Source organism: Vidua chalybeata, chromosome 5 (assembly GCF_026979565.1).
Source record: "Vidua chalybeata isolate OUT-0048 chromosome 5, bVidCha1 merged haplotype, whole genome shotgun sequence".
NCBI classification, from domain to species: Eukaryota; Metazoa; Chordata; class Aves; order Passeriformes; family Viduidae; genus Vidua; species Vidua chalybeata.
Window position 1 is genome coordinate 29,384,149 of NC_071534.1, and position 18,275 is coordinate 29,402,423.

The 18,275-nt window shown below is 39.9% G+C and overlaps 1 protein-coding gene across 6 annotated transcripts in view; it reads left to right on the forward strand.

Annotated features, from left to right (window-relative positions):
* Nucleotides 1-18,275, forward strand: part of RASSF8 (Ras association domain family member 8) — a 95,800-nt gene that overhangs the window by 12,896 nt on the left and 64,629 nt on the right. For 2 of the 6 annotated variants that reach the window (XM_053942395.1, XM_053942389.1), the window contains exon 1: nt 5,409-5,561. The exons of 3 other annotated variants lie outside the window; for them this stretch is intronic. The gene's annotated coding sequence lies outside the window, so the exon portion shown is untranslated. Of the gene's footprint in view, nt 1-5,408; nt 5,570-18,275 lie in introns of those variants that run through there. One more of the 6 variants, XM_053942393.1, reaches the window with a different exon arrangement.

An 18,275-nucleotide genomic window follows, 5' to 3' on the forward strand; every position in this document is an offset into this window, starting at 1 on the left:
AAAAAATACATGCCTGGTAATGAATCCAGGATTTCAGGGCTGCTTGTTCACACACCAGCTTGCTTTGTGCAAGGGATAGTAGAGTGAGCATTCCTTTATAGAATGGACTTGTGTCACACAGGAGCCTGTCACTCCCTGGTGATAGCTGAGATTTAGAGAGTTATCCCACTCTGGGCCCAACAGGACAAATCAGGCTTTCAGCTGAAAGCTTTGAAGTGGGAGCAGAAGAAGAGATTTTTAATGAAGTTGAAGGGGAATAAGTGATTAATATCCTATGCTTCACTAGGTACTACATCACTAGAATTTTTTCTTGAAATTAAATCCTTGATCAAACCATTCTGCTGTCTCTTTAATTGCTGAGTGAAAGGGTTTCCCTTTGATTCAAGTACTCTCGTATAATTTTTATATAGTTTTTGAGTAGGTGGCTTGATGTACCTTTTTCATGGAAATCTGATTTTCCTCCTTTCAGTAAACTGATTTTTTTTCTTTTCTGGTAAAGCAATGCTTGAACATACTATGAAAAAGGGACAAATTAATTAATTCTTCACTATTTTTTACTTCTAGGTGAAGTAATCTTGAGAAAGGCAATGATAGATGGAATAGAGATAAATCAAACTTTGCAGGAGTAAGGACACAAAGGAAACTCACTGAGTGGTCACCTGTGCAAAATCAGTCAGCAGCTACAGCATAAGTTCTTAGAAATTTTGGCAAATACCTGAATATCACAGCATGTGTTTAGTTATTTATGTAAAGGCACCTCAATTGCTAAATCATGAGTTTCTTAATTTGAAAAGCAGCAAATTCAAAGTTCATTTAATAGAACTTACACCATGAATTGGGGGAGTTTAAAAGGGAAATGTCAGGACAGTGGCGTATTCTGGCATCATCTGCTGTGCACCAATAGTTATCTACCTTAATGGTAACTTCAATTTTCTAAATCAAGGTTAGATAGAAATTTGGAGTTGCTGTGATATCTCAGGTGGCTTCTTGAGAATTATTTTGGTATCCCTTCTTAGTTTTGGTAAAATGTAAGAGTTGATTTAACTTCTTGCTGGCTTGTGTTGGAAGCTTATGGTTTAGCTCCTTATTTTATTTACAAAAAGTGATGATCTGTTGGAATTTGAGCACAGGGCTCTGAATATGCTAATATTGTACTGATTCTGCAGCCAGTGGCCCTGTGCCAGCTGGGGTGGGCAGAGCTGGAACTGAGCCACTGCTAAACACCTCTGCAGTCACAATCATCTGTGCCATGGGAAGCTGCTGTGCAGTGAGCATAGGGGGTTGTCTGCAAGAGTAACACATAATTTGGATTGGATTTAATTTTTTTTTTTTTTTTGAGAAGATAGATGGGAATAGGAGGGTTAATTGCCATGGAGGCTGTGTCTTTTGGGATGTGGAGCTGCAATACTTTAGAGTTGAAATAAACCCTGGAGCGTTTGGGTGCTGCCAGCCTTACACCGAGGTACAGGCTCATGGCCAGAGCTGTTGTTAAAGCAATTGTAGCAGCTCCTGTAAGCAGGTCCAGGAGGTCACTGAAGTGGCAGTCTGGGACCTGTAAGCCCTCATTACTGACCACATGTGGGAGTAGGACCTTCTGGATCTTGGAGAGCCTCCTGCAGTGGATCAGCTGCAAACCACAGTATTGATGATATTGCGTGGGAGTGCACTGGTGTTGCTGGGAGCTTTTTTTATTTATAGATTATGTTTGAAGATCCGGGAACTCTGAGCTTGTTCTGTGTTTCTTTAGCATGCTTTAGCCAACTTTCAGCCATTTGTGTTGGTAGCCTGCTGAAATAAATGGCGTTTTGATGATGTGATTCTCTTGAAGGGATCAATTGATTAAGGTGTTTGTTAAAAGTTCACCGGTCAAGCAACACTTAGAAATCCTGTCTTCTTTTGATGGGACTTTAAATAGCAGAGCAACTGTCTACTTGCATCCCCTTTTTGAAAGGGGAAAAAGAAGCTTCCATATTTTTCCAGCAATACTTTAAAAATACCTATTGTTGCCTGTGGAGCTTTTTCTAACTGTGTATTTTCATGTGAGAATTTTGCGTTTCCTCTGCAGTGACAATTTACAGTGGAAAAACATGTTTATTTTTGACAGCCTTCTCAAAAGAACCCAGATTAAGATCTTTGACCTACAACTGTTGTAAATGCAGGTATTTTTGTTCTAAAGCCTTGCAGAGTTGTTCCCTTTTTGTGTTAATTGATTAAAAATGTGTGCTGAGTTGGCCCAAATTCCTCTTGGTAATTGGGTAAAATGAAGCCCCTAGAATAGACAGAAAAATCATCACTACCGCTTCCTTTTGGGGAAAGTTGGTTATTATTTTGATGGACTCTTTTTACCTGCTGTGGACATGCATATATATAAAAATATACACATATATGTGTATGTATTTGTGTGTTTTAGCCTCAAGACCCCTTAGACTGACACTGCACTTCACCAAGTCTGTCTCAATGTTACAGAACAGATGGTTAATTCAAAACCAAGAGTATTAAAGCTGAGTAGCTAAATCTGATCTCCTAAAAATGAGGTTGCCAAAACAAGCTGCTGTATTTGATGTAGCTGCTGAATTGGTCTTTTATTTGCTATAAAGGCAAACCTGAGTCAAATGCCGAAATGCAAAGAGGTTGGTAATTTCCAAATTTTTTCAGCTTCTCTCTGAGCCTGTAACTTGAAGCAGAAAGTTGTTTACATATTGTAGGCATTCTGGAAGAGAAAAAGGCTTGTTTCAAATCCATTGTTTTTTCTGGGCTTATCGCCGTGGTCCTGGGTTTTTGAAGTAACAAAGACAAATTGCAGCAGTGAGATGAGGCTGCCTGTTTTTCATGTGCTGTGATTTGCTTTTTTCTTCTATTTAGGTGGTCAGTGAAATGAGAAGAAAAGGGCAAATTGTTAGAAGAAAGAATTTGCCTGTAAACACAGTAATCCTTTTTCTGGTTGTCAGCAAATAGGATAGATAATTTGAGACAGTTGTGTGTGCTAAAAGAAGCCTTTAGATGTCGAATCCAACCTGCACACCACAGATCCTGGTTATCTCTGGACAGGGCCTAATAAATATGTACTGATACAAAAGGGATTAAAGCATTTATTTCCTGCATTTTCCCTGTTGGGATTATTTCCTAAGAATCCCATTTCACACTAACATACTTTCCTATTTTCAAATGAAACATGAGAAGGCTGATGGTCGCTGATGCTCTATCTCAGTTTTGGGGGGTTTAAATACTTAAAATTCTTATGTGAGCTGCTGAAAGTCATAGTTACTTTTCAGGAATCTCTGACCTTGCAATCCATTGTCCTGTGGTGGATTCATCTTAAAAATAATGCTGGATGTGACTTTTGGGGGGTTATTTTTCACTTATATGATGCTGTAAGATGAGCTCTTACATTTTTAGGACTACTTTATCTGGAATGAGAAGACATGGCATCAAGGTAGTGTGATCTTTGTATAAAAGTTGGAGACAGCAGCCAAGTTACTTGTGTGTGCTTCTGCCTTGATAAATGCCCTAAAGTAAAAAAAAAAAAAAAAAAACAAAACAAAACAAAAAAAAAACCCAAACAAACCAAAACCAGGCTTCCCAATCTTTATTTGCTTTTGCTTCTTCTTTTGATGTTTAACTCTAGGAAGGGTGTCAGGCAAATGGGTACAAACTGAATCCTTCCTTGTCTTTGATTTACACCACAAGTTTTGTGGGTAGAATTGCACTTGCTGCATAAGCATCTGAAAATTTGTCTTTTTTTGGGGGTAGGCCAGTATTTGCATAGAGAGGATATTGCTTGACTTGCTTGCATATTTAAATGCTAGGGAAAATCTTGATTTCCATAGGACTTTTAGGCTTTTCTTTAAATAATGAGTTAGTTTAGGTACTTTTAAAATTTGCTGCTTCTCATTGGCCTGGACCCTTTTATTTCAGGGATTTTGCCAACTCTGTTGATGCCATCAGCCACATCCTCAGCCTTCTGGAGGTGATGGCCTTAAGAGGGGGAGTTAATTTGAAAGCTGTTTGCTGATCTGTGGGTTTGGGCATGGGATAGGTGTTCACATCTCAACTTGAAATGTCCTCTTCAAACATGGTAGAAGTGCAGGCAGCAGAGAAGCCTTGGCAAAGCTTGGAGAAAGCACCGCATTAGGGAAGAAGTTGGCGGAGGCACTGAAGTGTCTGAGAGCAGATGGAGTGTCATCAGCTGCAAAATCAATGTAAATACTTCCAGAAAATTACTCTTCCTCTGCTCTTGCCAAACAGAAGGAACAGGAGCCATAAAAACCATTGGCAAATTGTTTTAGCTGCCAGTGAGCACCCATGTAGTTGGAATTCTCCCTTGTAGCACTAGGCAGCCACTGCTGCAGGAGTGTTGCATTAGTGGTGATGAAATATAATTTTTTTTTTTTGTTCTTGTCTGAAGGTTTACAGCTGGAAAATCCCACAGTTCTGTGGGGTTCCGTTGGGTCATATCAACAATAAAAATGAGAATTTCCTTACTGATTATGCTGTATGGAACAACTTCCCTGTTCTGGGTGGTTCAGCACGGGACTGTAAAGCAGCTATTTTGTGTGTATTAGCATCACATAACTGGGAACCCAGCTGTCCTCCCACATGGACAGTTTTGGGATACTGTCATGTTTGTAAATGTGTCTGGCTGGCTGCTGCTGAATTGATGGCTCTGGTGCCTGGTTTAGAAGGGGCTGGCAACCTCTAAATGAAAATGGGGAGCCACAAGGCAGGGTGAGTTACTGGATCACAAATGTGTGTGGCATTTGTGCCTCTCTTGACCCCTTATTACCCAGGAAAATGAATGCTGAAGTAGAGTGTGGAAGATGGAGAGAGTTGGGTTTTAAATTCTGAAATCCCTGTTTGTACTGATCCAAATTCCATTTCCATGGAAACTGGAAGTTTAGTATTCTCACTTGTCAACTTCAACTTCTGGCTGGCTTTGGGGAGACTAAAATTGTTCACTTACACTAAACCTTCCAGAACTGAGAGTCATGTCAGGATATTAGCAGCACGTTTTTTTGTGGAGACTGAGAAATTATAACTATAATTACTTCATGCAATTATTTTCTGAGAGATGCTTAACTTCAGCTGCTTACAGATAAGAAATCTGAATGTTCAGAGCTTGTGCCATGTTATCTAATAGTGGAATTGCCATATGCATAATATCTAAGATCATAGTTTCTTGTAGGAATGGTTTCTTCATTGCTGATGTGGTTTTGCAGGTGCTGAAGCAAGCCCAATTTATTTAATTAGTTGACTAGTTAGCAGTAGTGCAGGTGTCTTCCCTTGCTGTGCACATACCAACTGCAGCAACAACTTTACCCCTGAAGACATCATAATGAAGACTTTCCGAGTTCCGGTGCTGCCCTTGCCAGCAAAACAAAGCTGCCAGGCCAGCTGTGCCAGGCCTGGGAGGGAGGTAGCAGAAGGCTGAACTTTCTGGGAGAAGCCCTGAAGGAGCTGATGGCTCTTCCTGCCTCTGAGTGGAATGGCATTGGCAAGATTGGAGACTGTAAAGAATGTACCACTATGATGTGGAGCTGAGAGCAGAGACCTGCAAGCCTTTGGTCAGTCAGTAAGTGTGGGAAGGTAACTTTTCATCTCTTGAAGCTTGGCTGGTGAAGTGAAACTCTTACTAATAATTCAGACATATTTTAATCAGTGTTCCACTTTCACTTAGAGCTGCTTTGGGAGCATTATAATCACTGCAACCGCTGTTTTGAAAGCAGGGATTCTTTACGGATTGGCATTCTGTGTTTTGTAACTTTAATGTGCAAGAATGTGCCACAGTAACAATATATTGAAGCAGTGTTATGTTAGAGACTTGTAACCTGAAATTATTTTGCTTTTTTCTTGGTGTAGAATAGTAGTGTAAAAGTAGTGTAGTAGTGCCTTTGTGGGCTGTTAACTCTGTATGTTTGGGTGTCAATCCTGCATGTAGCTTCACCAGAAACACTGATGCCAGCTTTCAACGGGTGCATTAAACTTCAAATTCTCTTCTCTTAAGTCCTTAAATATTCTGCTGTTAGTCAGGGCAGGTGACCTTCCCCATAGGTGCTGTATTCTGTGAGCACAACTGGTTGTCCTGGATGTGTTTGAACAAAAACATTGAAGGAGAGAGCTCCTCTCAATTCATTTATGCAGTAATAAGGCAGTTTGAAAGAAGATAATATTTTTGGTAGGTAAATAGGGCTACTTTTAAAACAAAAATTAAAAAAAAAAAGCCCTAAACTTTCAGCTTTGTAAATAAGTTACAGCAAGGTGCAATTTTGATTTTGAAAAATGAGTAAGGTGGTTCTGAAGCAGTGCCTGAGATCTTGGAAAAGATGTCTTCCAAACACTTAATGAAAAAAATTGTTTACAATTAAGAATTTAGATGTAATTTTGTGCATTTTAAGGTTTCTATTATCTGGCAAAAGTATTAGTTTGATCATTAGTGTATTTTTCCTCTAAAGATCATGAGGTCAGAAAGATGGGTAGTATCAAGAGTGAAAAGAGAGGATCATTTCATTTGCACATACTCTTCTGTCATAAGCTGGAGTCTGCTGGAGATCCATCTTCCTGCCTGGATTTCCTTAATTCCAGGTGCTTTTTTAGGTGTAGTATGGCAAGATTGTTTAAGGGGAGGAACACATAGCATCACTGCTCTGATAGCTTTGTCTGTCTTCAGGTAGAAGGTTCCAGTTTTTTTCTAAAATGTGGGCAACTCTTCCCTGCTGTGATGGCTGGAATTTGCCAGTATAAACCAGGAGCTGGGAGAAAGAGACTTGGATTTTTTTTCTTACAGCACAGATACAGGGTTATGAGAGAAATAGACAGACATTAACATAAATAATTCTAATGCTACCTGTAAAACCAAGATATCTTATCTGTTTGTATTAGAAAATTTGCCTTATGCTTGAAAGGTGTTGCCATAATGATAATTTGGTAATGGCTTCTGTTCTCTGTTCCAGCAATCAGTAAGTCTAAAAAGTAAAGAAAAGTTCTAAAAAAGTACATGTGCAAGGTAATAAACCTTTACTTAGGGAGAACATTCCCAAACTACCTGCAACTAAATGCAGGAACATGGAGTAATCCAATAGAGCTTCTAATCTTCTTTGAAATGTTACTTGAGGAGGTGCTTTATTTAACAAGCACAAATTGTTGTGCTGGTGTTTCTGATCTTGTACATTAATTTAAATGGAGAAATATGAAAACCTGAATGAAGCTTCAGTACAGTTTCTCTGCCTGTGTCATGGGTGTTATTAAAAGGATCAACATAGGATATATGTGTGCCCAGCTGGGCAATTATTCAGCTGCTTGTTTCATGCCTGGTGCTCAGTTCTTCTATAATTGACTTCTCACCACTTACATAGGTCACAGATTAAAAAAAAATTAAAGAATCAGTAATAATGGAAAAGAATATTAGTGCATGAAAGCCTTGTGTGAAGGAAGTATGTCATTATTGACTAGCTCAAAACCCTGTGAGATTTCATCCTTTTCACAAGTGGGACTTAAGTTGTTCTCATGGGTCCATGCTGTTTAATGCAGTGAGAGTATAACAGATTGTTTCCCAGGGATTTTGTTACCTAGGCTCTGTTCAGTGTATGTAGAAAGCCAAGATGCAGGTAAACAACTTCAGAAATACAGAAAGGCTGAACTCTTGTCCACCTTCATGTAATATGTGTGGATAATAGACATAAAAATAATCACATATAAACAAATAAATAACACAGTCTGTTTTCTGATGGTAGTAGTCTGTTGTTGATGGCTGCAAGGAGCTCCTTGTCCTACCCAGAATCTTAGAGCTGAGATTCTCATTCACGTCATTCTTGGATGCAGTTTGCTCACCAGTAGTCACTCTCCTTCCATTATACTCCTTATTTTTAGAAAGCTCAAGGAGTTATGTTGTAATTGAATTACTGTAAGGAGTGTTCTGATCCATTATCTAGCACACACTCAGTCCTGGTCAAGTGGCTTTTAATGGCATTAAAAAATAACCTCATTAGTACTTAGAATATACATGTTTTTCCCAGAATCATGGCTTTAAGGATGGAAAAAAGACAGCATGTCATAGTCTTGTGTTGTGACACAGCTGAGTGAAAAGGGAAGCAGTCAGGATGCTCTGGGACACAGACATTTGGCCATTCTCTCTATAAAACAGGTATGGGCTTGTACTTGAGTTTAACTGATTTTACTTTGTGTAAGGGTTTCATGTACCATGTTGTGAGCAAAAGCAGACAAAACCACATCTCTCATGGGTCTCAAACCCAGGGGGATGTTGGTGGGGGCAGATCTGCAGTTAGATTTGCTTCCAGAAGAAGATGGTGACTTCTAACTCTTGACTTGGAGGAGATGAAGAGCTCCCCTTGCAGATGACAACAACACCTTGAGTTAAAAAACTGGTTTTTCCTTGTGACTTAGCTCTAAATCTTGTATTTCTAGGGTTTATGTAGACCATAAATCATGCCATAAAAATAGCTTTTGGCCTTTCAACTAATATGCATAAGAAGTCAATTCTGAAGTCCTTAGAATAGTAATTATGGTTGGTTTATGGGCATATGTCTTAAACTGATGGTTTTCCCCAGCACCCCTTTATGACAGCCACTTTATGCACCACTGTGCATAGTTCAAGATTTATTTTAGGCAGTATGTATTTAATTAATGTGGCTGGCTGAACTATGCTCCAAATGGTAATTCAGCCTCTATGCTCCAAATGGTAATTCCTTTCGGAGTCTAAACAGCTATTTGGGATATTGTGTCCTACTTTGATTTTAATGTGAAACCTTCTTAGAGCTTAACAGTGGTGTCAAGTCATTGCTTAGTCTGTTGTTTTCCTTCATATGGTGTGTAAAAACGGGATTTTCCCTTCTGTAACTGCATTGTAACTTGCCTTTTGGGGTGCCTGGTATCTGTTTTCACATTGTGCAGCTGTGCTGGTTCTGTCCTTGGATATGCACCTGTTGTAACACTGAACTGGATTGCACGTGGTTTCTTCCTGCTGCAAATAGAGATGAAAGATTTGATCTTCCCCTTCCTACAGCAATAACTTCTAAAATAGTCTGAATGATGGTGAACAGATTTTAGGAAGAAATTGTTCCCTGTGAGGGTGGGGAGGTCTTGAGGGTGCCCATAGAAGCTGTGGCTGTCCCATCCCTGGAAGTGTCCAAGGCCAGGTTGTACAGGGCTTGGAGCAACCTGGGATAGTGGAATGGGTTGGAAAAAGATGATTTTTGGGGTCCCTTCCAACCCAAACCACTGTAATTACTTGATGTAGTGTACCACAGGCACTCCACTCATGCTTTTCAGGTTTTCAGGTTGGTTTTGGGTGAGGCGTTCTGTAGCTGTGCATTATTGCTGTGACTTCAGAGCACCACCTGTTCTGCTTTATACTTACGCAAATGAACTCTCCATTTAGTCTAATTTTTGCTTCTTTTTGGATACAAAAAATGCACAGGAGAGGTTTATTTTCAAAATGCACAGGTTTGTTTTGATGAATGAACTTCCAGTTTGAAATGGTGCAAGGAGAGCAATTGTTTGTGTGAGGAAGTCATGGTCTGGATGTGTTTTACCCTTCAAGTTTCCCTGTGGGGCTCCCATCTACACCTCAGACTTCATCTATGGCAAAGCTGCTGCTGTGGGCAAGGGCTTTTCTAGGACACAAGGTGCTGCAATGTTAAATATTATTACATTTAAATTATATTTTTGTTTCAGCTATGTAATAATAGCCAATGTATGAGGCCCTCCTACAGTCAAATGACAGGAGTCTTGCCTGTACTGCATTAGTCAAGGAATGTAAACCAATTTCACCTAATGTTGGGTAGGAAACAAGCTTGAAATGGAATAACTTTTAAGTTGGATTGCTACCAGCTTGCTACACTGGCAGAAATTAAATAATTATTTGTCTGTTAATGGCAAACTGTCAAGAAAATGCTGATTCTGATTTTAATGTGTTTCCAAAACTTATTTATTAAGAATTGCATAACAGCATATTGGGATGTTAACATTGCAGCTTTGTTGGCTTCACTCTAAAAACTGATTAAATTTTTTTTTAAATTGTGTTTCCAAGAATGAAACATAAAGAATATGGGGTTTGTGTTATATGGTGGATTTTTTTATTGTGAATATGATAGCTTGGTGAAATCTCTTACCTGTATGCACTCTTTTTTTATTATAATGAGTTCTTTTGGACGTGACTGAACCAATGTTTTTGTCCTGTCTTATATCCATCTTAAAAACACTTCGTGTAGCAAAGAAATAATTTCATGGTGATGCCAGGTCTCTTTTAGTAAAATCTAGTAATTGTTCTCATGTGGGATATTAGGTCCTATGCAAAGTATGTGCTTTTCTACATCAAATGAATCTCAAGGGCAAGAAGGACAAAAATGACTGGAATAAATAGTAGATAAATAAGATTTCTATTTTCATCAGATAAAACAAAAGTCCTTTCTAAAATGTAACTGAGAAAAATGAACACCAAGAGTGTCTGGTTGCATTAATGTTGGTGGAGTTTGATAATTTTGTTCCTCTGCTACACATCAAATATAGATAACGCTTGTTGCTCCTAATCCTCATCACTGTTGGACATGGCTTTAAAAAATTTAGCTCCATCCTCTGAAGATCTGGGCTAATTAAACTTTCATTCATCTTCTGAAACAAAAAAGTAGTGTTTCACTCTGCTCTTGCCTTCTGCAGAGAAGGTACCATGAGCATCAGTGCATCCAGTGCCTGGGAATGTGGCACTCCTGGGCTGTTTTGATGAACATCTGGATTTCCAAAGCCTCTCTCCATCACTTGCAAAGTTGTTCCAGGTTGTATAATGCTTTTTTAGTCCTGCTGAACTCCTGCTTTGGCCACTAGTGGCTCTCCCATTATTCCTGGTGAATAAATGTCTGAAGAACAGAATTTCTACCACCAGCACAGTGGGGTGTGGAGATCTTAATTCCTTAAGCAGCACAATCTCCTCATGCTCTGTCAAATCTTTTTAAGGTTTGGTTCATGGTGTGGCTGTGTTTGGGTTTGTTTGGTTGGTTTTTTTGATTTTTTTTTCCTCCTTTTTTTTTTTTTTGTGTCAGTCAGGGATTAGATTTTCCTATCAGTTCTAGTAAGCTGTTACTTGTTGTCAGGGAAGGCATGCTCCTGAAAGTGCTGATAGGAGGCTGAGATAAGCAGTGAGTCACTGAGTTTGATTCCTGTGTAGCACAGCGATGGAAAGCTTGTGTTGCTTTGTTTTGTGTCGGTTTTTTCCCTTGTTTCTGAATGCCTCTGGTGGATGTTTGGAAAAACCTAAAATCTGATTGAATGCTTTGCCAACCACATTGTTGTAGTCCTTTTGCCAGAATTACTAACTTTCCTGTGATAATCATGTACATGCAGAATTATTTTAAAACTGCTTACCTGGCCTCTACATCTCTTCTTTTCCTTGGTGCCTTGCAAACCTGGACTAACACAAACAACAAGGAGCTACAGTGTTCCTGAAAGAAATTTGGCAAAGGAAAGTAGTACTAACCCAAAACTGGTAGATTTTGGGAGCAAAATAGATCTTTCTGGTGACAAGTTAGAAGTGCTTCTGCCTGGCACTGTTACCCCATTACTCTGTTTTCTTTAGCAAAGAGCATCCATGTGGCAAGTCAAGATAAGGCCCTCATAACCAATTTGTAGAACGTTGTTTTGTTTATAGAACTCCAGAAGTTACCTAAGCAGTAGTTTCAGTTGGAAACTCTGATATTGGAAATACAGAAGAGACGTGTCAATACAGGGAGTTGGTGCTGTGGTAGAGAACTAGTCTACAGTATAGAATGGTTTAGCTGTAATCCATAAGGTGAAAAATGAATTATTTTTTGAGCTTCTGTCAGCAAACAGGATTCTCAGTCACTGCAGCTGAATTTAATATTGTGTACAACTGGTTTATTGTTACAAAGAGTGCTGTAGGTTGATACTTTTTTATGAAGCTGAATAAAATTTTCATTGCTATAGATGTCTCTTCCAGCTGAAGAGATTGCCTGAACTCAGATATTGTCCAGTGATTATGAACAGCAGTGTCTAGTAAAAATGTTTGAATGTGGCTTTTAACTCAAAAATTAAGATGCCAGTTATGTACTGAGAGGTGGCCCATTTTCTCACCATAAAGTGGGATTTTCACTTAAGTGTTTGGCTAATCTCAGAAACTATGTAAGCGTCCTTTAAAGCTTTTGATAGCTTTAATGCATAACTATGCCAAGTCAACTGAGTTGGTGTGTTCTTAACATAATACTTTAGGATTATTATTAATAACTGAGTGTTGTTAGCATTAACACAGCATTAACTTAAAGAGTAAGCTGTGCAGATTGCACTTGATGGTGCGACAAGAAAGCGCACAATAGAAGGAATACAAATGCAGACCTTCTGATGATATTTGTTTCTGCCCAGTGGAATTTTAGATGCCTGTACTGCATTTCCATAAGGCAGTATTTGCCTGCTTAAGGGCATCATTGAGGTAATTACTGGTTTGTGCTGGTTTCTTTGGAGGTGGAATTGTCTTGTGTCCTTGTAGGAATTAGCAAAGGGATGAATGAGCCAGGCAAATTCCTGGTCTGTATATGTCTTGAGTAAATACAGAAAACTTAGTGAGGATTTTCTTGTTCAGCTCACAGCTATCCTGTCATGGGATAAGTACTCCCAAGATGTGAGCTTTTTGTTCAGGTGGTTTCATCACTTGGTATCTTCTGAACCTTTCACTAAGTGGCATGAAACATAAAGGAGAAAACCAGATGTTTTCCTTAAATAAGCGCTGTCCTGCAGGTTTGTGATGGAGTTTGGTCACTATGCAGGTCTTGTGCTCTCAGTTTGGTTTGTTTCTGTGTCTCAGCTCTCTGGTGGTGTTGTGTACCCACCTGCTGTTTGCATGTAGTAGCAAGAGAGTGTTTTTAAATTGAGTTGGCATTAGACTTTTGATAGAAACAAGCTGTGCATCTGTTAGCCTCCAAAAGCCTTTTAACATTGTTAGTCTTTGTCACTTACAAAGAAGGTTAAAACATTCTATTCAGCCTCTTTGTTACATTTGCAGTTTCAAAAGCTGTTTAATTGATTGTGAGTGTTAGTTTCAGGCAACATTTACACTTTGCTATTGACTGGTTTGTAAGTTTTGTGTGTAGGTGGATTCCATTTGCCCCCAGGGAAGAAGCTATCCTAACTAAGGCTTTAATTAGCTGTTTCTCGGTTTTCATTGAAATTCTGGAAATTGAAAGTGTGAGAACTCATCAGAATTGGTGTAATTTGGATGGGATCTGAGTCAGTGTTAACTAAAATCATGTCCAAATCCCAGCGCAGGAAGGACAGGGAGCTGCTGGAGAGAGTGCAGAGGAGAGGCACCAAGGGGATCAGAGGGATGGAGCAGCTCTGCTGGGAGGAAAGGCTGAAGGAACTGGGATTGTTCAGCCTGGACAAGACAAGGCTTTGAGGTGACCTCAGTGTGGCCTTGCAGCGCCTGAGGGGAGCCCAGAGGAAAGCTGGAGAGAGACTCTTGACAAGGGCCTGCAGTGACAGGTCAAGGGGGAATGACTTCACACTGATAGAGAGCAGGCTTAGATTGGATATGAGGAAGAAATTCTTCCCTGTGAGGGTGCTGAGGCCCTGGCACAGCTTGCCCAGAGAAGCTGTGGCTGCCCCATCCCTGGCAGTGTCCAAAGCCAGGTTGGATGGGGCTCTGAGCAAGCTGGGATAGTGGCATGTGTCCCTGCCCATGGCAGGGGCCTGGGATGGGATGATCTTTAGGGTCCTTTCTATTCCAGGCCACTCTGTGATACTGTGAATTAGATTTGTAATGCCTTTAACAAAATGTTTGCAGTTTTGCAAACAACTATGTTTGAGGAGGAGGAGAATTTATAAAATGGTGTCTAGATGAAAGAAGAGCTTTGATAAAAACACATGAAAATTGGCAAAATCATCAGAAGAGCCAGACTTAGTGCTGTTTATCAGCAGACCAGGACAGCCTATTTTTTGGCCACTTGGCTTCAGGTCTCCCTTGACTGAGCAGGACTCTGAAAGGTTATCAGTACATCTCTACAACATGTTGGTCCTGTGTGTTTGCAGCTCTCAGCTTTGAACTGCAGTTGGACCTCCCACATGTTGTTATAGTGCATGGACCCTTTTCAGAGGGAATTTGGGGAGTTTGCTGGCCACCGCTCTAAAACAGGAGACAGTTCCACTGAAGTCTGAAAACAGCTTAACAGGCACAATGGGCTTTATTGCTGCTTTTCTCTATCTTGATTATTTTCCTGTTTTTTCTGCTAATGGCAGCAGGATCTCAGTCCTGGTTTTGAACTCTGAAGAAATCTTTCCATTTCGTGTGGTTTATGTTGAGCACTTAATTTTAGGTAACAAGTCTGACAATCCCCTACCAAAACCAAGCAAACGAAAAAGTAAATGAGTAAGTGGTTGTTAAACTCTAAGGAAGGATCTTTGAATAAAAGTGTTGACTTCTGCCTTGGTCTGACACTGGGGGTTAATGTGAGGACTTTATTAGTCAGGAAAATTTAAAAAAGAAAGGATTCCCTGCTTTGAAGATCTTGAGAAGAAAAAGCTTTTGTATATGAAGATTTTTCTCTCATTTCACTGTTCCAGTGCTTGGAGAGTCTGGTTATCTACAATCACAGACTGGTTTAGGTTGGAAGGGAGCTTAAAGATCATCTTGGTCTAAACCCCTTGCCACAGGCAGGGATGCCACTAAGCTTTATAAATTTATTTTCACTTTGCTATACAAGGTATTTTTTAACCAGCCCATTATCTTCTTTGTTGTTAAAAACCTTTTTGGGGTTGCTTTCCTTTTTTCATTTGAGCTAGTAGACTTAAGCAGTCATCTATTAAAGTAGCTTTTCCTTGTCTCCCATCCCATACCTTGCATGTCACCCCCAAAAATACACCTTTTTCAGAGAATTCAAGTACTGACTGTTAGGGGTCATGTTTGTATAAGAAAACTTGGTTTTAATGTTTACACTAAATGTAATTATTTACATTTAGCAACTCCATTCATTTGAGATGTGATGAGGTGGATTTAACAGTGATGACAGCACCAGTATTTGCAATAAGCTAAACAGTAGAACTGGGCAGTAAAGTGTTGCTTTCTTCTTGATTATTAGTGACCTTTGAAGTGTTTAGTTGTGTTGCCAATGACAAAGATTAAGTTTTGTAGTAGATGAAGCAAGAACTTATTTACCTTTACACTATCAAATAAATAAATTTCCAAGACTTTAATGGCATCAATTGCATTTCCTGGTAGCTGATGATGAGTTGGCCCTTGTCTCTCCCAGGTGCTAATTAACTACTAGTAAGTGTCCAACTAGAGATTGTAATTGGTTCTGAAACTGCTGTGCCTCGATCACTTTCTGCAGAGTTTCTCCTAAGTTAAAGTCCCAAGAGAGACAAATGCTGTGGCTTTACTTCCTGCTGTTTGGGAAGGAGGTGGTGGATTGCAATAGAGAAATTACATTTTCTCTCTCTCACATTTGCTTTACACTTGCACCTGTGCAAGGTCCAAGAGTACTTGGAATTTGTTGCACAGAGGGTTGATTAAATTTCCTTGGACAGAATGCAGTAAATCCAGCAAAAATCAGCTCCATGTTTGTCTTCCATTGACTACAGGTAATTGTAAGGAAAGAAAACGTAAGTTCAATCTCTCACTTCATTATGTAGTCAAGAGATGCCAAAGCTCCACATTAAAAGAGATCTGTGATTATATAATAGCAGTAGCTGCTGTAAGGTGTGTATTTCTTCGGTTAGTAACTAAGAAATGGTGTATTATAATCCTGATAATATTTCCTCACACACTCTGGGCGGGGAACACGATGGCACAGGACAGGGACATTGGATGAAGGTCTGATGGAGGGTACTCATCTTCCCCAAGGACAAATGCTTATGGAGGAAGCTGGAAATATGCAAGCTTTCAGACCTGGCTTTCTCTCTGCAGGTGCCATCTGTGATGGTTTTTTACAGCCATGAAACGTATAACAGCTGCACACTTCAGTATTTTACCTCTTATTAGCCACTGTGTGCTTTCAGTTAAAGACATTTGAAGTTCATTAGATGGAAGCTATTTGCAGACACAAGTTACCTGAAAGAAATTCTTGTTTAACAAACTTACTGCATTGTTCTTATACTGAAGTTGAATTACTTTGAGGGTGTTTCAACATAAACAAGAAAACTACATGTTGTCCGTTCTTCCACATTTCACATACATTAATGAAGTTGTTTTCAAGACATCATCTCAAATAAAGATCTCTTAATGTATTGATGATAATATATCTCTTTGGCCCTTGAGCACTTTGCCTTGCGTACAAAGGCAGAACCAAGAGGTAAGCTTTTGATGGCTCTCACGAGTGAAAATGGTTTGTCTTGGTGATGTCCTTTCCCTGTGGATAACCACTGGCATGGCCAGGGAGGAATTCACTGTCTCCTTTTATCCTCTCAGCAGTGTAGTTTCATTGGCTCATTGTTATTGCTGGACTCTGTGAGCTTCTGGTTCTTACAAAAATGGATTTGATTGCTGACCCAGTTCACTCAGAATTGAGGGGTGCCACGTGGGCCAGACAGAAATGGAGCAGGCAGGGAGAATGGTACAGTTCAGAATTCTGCTTTCAAGTGTCAGTGGAGCTGTGTGCTTTGGAAACGGGGAAAAGATGAGTTTGTGGAATCAGATGGAAAGCTGCAGCAGTGCACTGCCTGCAAGGTGGCAGTCACAAAAGAGAGCACTGCAGGCCTTTGGAACAAGGGCTGGATTTCTCTGTCACCTGCCAGATTTTGCTGCTGCTTGAGAGCACTGTCTTAAATGCTTTGCTTTGTCCTGTGCAGTTCTAAGAAGCCTGGAATCAGGGTTATTAGCAGTGGCTTATGACTCCTTGCCAAGAAAAGGGTAATTGAAGTTAACCTTTAGACCCTCTGGAAAATCACTGGTTTGGGTGAGAACTGTCTTGTATTGAAAGGGTTATTTGGAAGTGCAGAGTGATGTTGAATGTTCTGCTGATGTTACAGATGAAACTGACTTGACACTGGATCTTTTTGCTGGCTTGGGTTATTCCTAAACTGAACCAATTTGAATTTACAAACAGTAACTGTTTAATCCTGATATCTTAATTATTTTATGCTCCTGATGTGGGCTCTGGAAACTAACCTACCTCGTTGCTTATACAAAATCCAGCTAAATCATCACACAAAGGGATGCTGTGTAAACAACCCAGAGAAGCAGAAAAGAAGGGCTTGTACTTGCAAAGACAGCAGCAATCTTTCATTATTTTCAAAAATAGAACAGGGTCTCAAGAATTGCCTATAAATTGATATGATGTGGAAATGGAAATTGTCTGGCAGTGCCTAGAAAGTGGAGCGTTGTTTACTCGAGAATCGTGGTATTGACTGTGAGCGAGCTGGAGGGCCTGTTGGGTTCTGGCTGCACTGCAGATGCAGGCTGCATGGTGAGCCACTGCTTTGCCACCAGTGCAGTCATTCTGCTGGCAGGAACACCTGCTCAGTGCTAAAGGAATCATAAACTCTTTCAATAGCTTGGGTTGGAAGGGACTTTAAAGCCCATCCTGTTCCAATCCCCCTGCCATAGGCAGGGGCAGCTTCCACTATACCAGGTTTCTCAGAGCCCCATCCAGCCTGGCCTTGGAGACTTCCAGGGATGGGGCAGCCACAGCTCCTCTGGAAAGGGAGATTTGGGTTTGTTTTTCATTAGTTCTCCATGATTTTAACTAGACAAATGGAAATAAACCAGAATCTTATTCCATTACTTTTTTCAGTTACTATCAAATATCCTCAGGGGATGAAATGAAAACAAATGCCACATCATTATACTTCTATTTTTGTGTGCTACCCCTTCTATGTTGACTAAATACCTGGATGACTTGCCCAACTGTACTTTTTCAGTGATGTGCACGATAATGAAATAAACATTTTAACTTGAATTGTTCCTTTAAAATGCCTTCCTGTAGTTCTAACCACTAGGATTAATAACAAGAGCTAACCTCCAACCCAAGCAGGTCAGTGGGTATGTGAATGCCCAGGCCTAATCCTGATTTCTGCTAAATGCTGCTTAACTATTACTCAGTCTCTTGCTCGTTTTCTTTAAATATGCTTTCTCATACATGCTTTTCTGAGAACCAGTGCAAAATACTTAGTCATAGGTAGGTATGGCAAGAGTTTGTTGTGTTTGAAGAATTAGTAGTCAAGTGTGAAATTGTGCAGGTAAGAGAGGAATGTAAAGTGAGGGAGCTGCTCTCTTTAAATCAAAGGGTTGACTGTCAGCGAAAAAGAAGTTTTCAACAACAAAGCAA